Source organism: Lipotes vexillifer, unplaced genomic scaffold (assembly GCF_000442215.2).
Source record: "Lipotes vexillifer unplaced genomic scaffold, Lipotes_vexillifer_v1.1 scaffold238, whole genome shotgun sequence".
NCBI lineage: Eukaryota > Metazoa > Chordata > Mammalia > Artiodactyla > Lipotidae > Lipotes > Lipotes vexillifer.
Window position 1 is genome coordinate 2231451 of NW_006785665.1, and position 3149 is coordinate 2234599.

A 3149-nucleotide genomic window follows, 5' to 3' on the forward strand; every position below is an offset into this window, starting at 1 on the left:
GAATTTTCGAAAGGTGGATTAAAAATTTTTTATCTAGACCTTTTTACTTGAGACAATGTTAGAGCTTGTCTTGCACAGCTAATTTTTAAAGGGCTTTGAGATGATTGTCTTTAGTAATCTTTCTATAGTATTTTTTTAATACTGCTAATAATGAGGTTTTGTACTGAAAGGATTTCACCCACAATACATACTTATTCTTAATATATAAGTAGTTTATATTATTTGTAGCAGAATATAGTTTGTGATTCCTGAGGAAAGCTATCTGTATACTTACAAAACTGTTGGTAATGGGTTAGGTGTTTATTTTTCCAACAGTTACTTTAGCATAGGAGATTGACTGTATTACTGCCCTCTAAATTAGTTCTTCATAAATGATGGAAAGAGCATGAATTACAGAGTTAGAACCAAATTCAAATCCTGGCTTAATAACTGTACACAGGCAATTTGGTTTATCTTAACTGAGCTGTGGTTTCATTTATAACATGGGGCTATTAATGCCTGTATTAAAAGTGTATATAAAGAATTAAATTTCAGTAGCCAAGACATACAACCCAAGTACCAATCAACAGACGATTGGCTTAAGAAGATGTAGTGTGTACGTATGTATGTATGTAGATGTGTGTGTGTGTGTATATGCATGTATACATATATGCTTATATATACACACACACACATATACACACACAGGGGAATATTACTCAGACATAAAAAAGAAATAAATATTGCCATTTGCAGCAACATGGATAGACCTAGAGAATATTTTACTTAGTGAAGTAAGTCAGACAGAGACAAATATTATTTGGTATGACTTATATGTGGAATCTAAAAATAATATAAATGAATCTTTATATATAACAGAAACAGACTCATAGACATAGAAAACAAATTTATGGTTACCAAAGGGTAGACAGAGGGACAGAGGGACAAATTAGGAGTATGGGATTAACAGATACAAACCACTATACATGAAGCAGATAAGCAATAAGGATTTACTATATAGAGCAGGGAATTATATTCAATATCTTGTAATAACCTATAATGGGATATAATCTAAAAAAAAAAAACTGAGTCAGTTTGCTGTATACCTGAAATGAACACAATATTGTAAGTCAACTGTACTTCAATTTAAAAAAAGAATTAAATTTATATATAGTAGTTAGCATGTGGTAGATTCTTGTGAATGTTCTTTTTACAGCCTAAGGTATTGCTTTACAAGGGATCTCTGGAAGGGTTTGGTTATCTGTACTTGCTCTCAGCATATGTTGGTCTGTGAAGAATTTTGTGTTTGTTTGGATGCATTTTTACATAGTTCTTACTAGCTTCTCTAAAGGGTTCATGACTCCAAAAAAGATTAAGCATCAGTGGCTAAGGAGAGAAAGATGCACTGTTATGAGGCATGTTGGTAGTCTAAGAAAGCTTGGGAGTTTTTTAATTTATTTTAAAGCAACCAAAACATTTCCCCCCAATTCTTCAAAAAGTAGTTGGGTTTTTGTCCGTGCATTCATTCATTCATTTATTTATTTATTTATAGCTGTGTTGGGTCTTTGTTGCTGTGCACTGGCTTTCTCTAGTTGTGGTGAGCAGGGGCTACTCTTCTTGCGGTGCGTGGGCTTCTCATTGCGGTGGCTTCTCTTGTTGCAGAGCACGGGCTCTAGGCACACAGGCTTCAGTAGTTGTGGCTCGCGGGCTCAGTAGTTGTGGCTCATGGGCTCAGTTGCTCCGCGGCCTGTGGGGTCTTCCCAGACCAGGACTTGAACCCTTGTCCCCTGCATTGGCAGGCGGATTCTTAACCACTGCACCACCAGGCAAGTCCATCAGTGCTGCTTTTAAAGCAAATATTAAGCCTTAAATTTCTAGTAAAAACAGAAATATAGATCATATATTTTATTTCTTAATCAAACTTTTCGTTCAACAATGTTCAGAGGGCAAAAACAAGACCCTCTGAAAAAATAATTTGCTATCCTGGTTAGTACTAACTCACTGATAACTGTTGATGTAATTTTTAATGACAAAACTCAAGTTCAGGTTCAAAAGTGAAATTTTCCGTTTCTTGAATTATGTGACATATTGTTAAATTTATAGTAGTTTACTTACGGATTCTATTATTTAGAGTGATTCAAATATGTCATTTATTTTTTTATAAGTTCAATCCACAGTTTAGTAACTGGCATGTTAATAACTAAAGTTTAAAGTTTAGTTTATTTTTTTGAGAAGTATTAGATGCTCTTCATGTCATATAAGTTATAGATTTTAAGGGTCCGATTTTTGGTTCTTTTAATGTATTTTCCCCTAGTTTTATTGTGATATAATTGACATACAGCACTGTTTAAGATGTATTTGGTTTATTTTTCATTACTTTTGAGATTTATCTTTCTGTATTACATTTTGGCAAAACTGAAAAATTTCATAACATTCAGTGTTGGCAAGAATATAGGGGAAACAACCACTTTCATGCCCTGTTGCTGGGGAGTATATTGATACTGTACTTTAAAAAAAAAATTCATCCATTCACTCATTCATTCCACGCCTGGTCTTAGTTGCAGCACGTTGGGTCTTTTTTAGTTGCGGCATGTGGACTTCTTAGTTGTGCCATGCAGACTCTTAGTTGCGCTGTGCATGTGGGATCTAGTTCCCTGACCAGGGATCGAACCCAGGCCCCCTGCATTGGGAGCACAGAGTCCTACCCATTGGACCACCAGGGAAGTCCCAATACCATACTTTTTTTATTTTTTATTTTTTTATTTTTTATTTTTGGCTGTGTTGGTTCTTCGTTGCTGTGCGTGAGCTTTCTCTAGTTGCGGTGAGCAGGGGCTACTCTTTGTTGCAGTGCATGGGCTTCTCATTGCGGTGGCTTGTCTTTGTTGTGGAGCACGGGCTCTAGGCACGTGGGCTTCAGTAGTTGTGGCACGTGGGCTCAGTAGTTGTGGCTTGCGGGCTCTAGGGCTTAGTTGCTCCGTGGCATGTGGGATCTTCCCGGATCAGGGCTCGAACCCATGTCCCCTGCATTGGCAGGCAGATTCTTTTTTTTTTTTTCCTTGCGTTATGCGGGCCTCTCACTGTTGTGGCCTCTCCCATTTGCGGAGCACAGGCTCCGGACGCGCAGGCTCAGTGGCCATGGCTCACGGGCCCAGCCGCTCCGCGGCATGTGG

At 37.6% G+C, this 3149-nt stretch overlaps 1 protein-coding gene across 1 annotated transcript in view; it reads left to right on the forward strand.

The window, feature by feature from the left end:
* Window positions 1-3149, forward strand: part of ASH1L (ASH1 like histone lysine methyltransferase) — a 217146-nt gene that overhangs the window by 27951 nt on the left and 186046 nt on the right. The window lies entirely within an intron of this gene.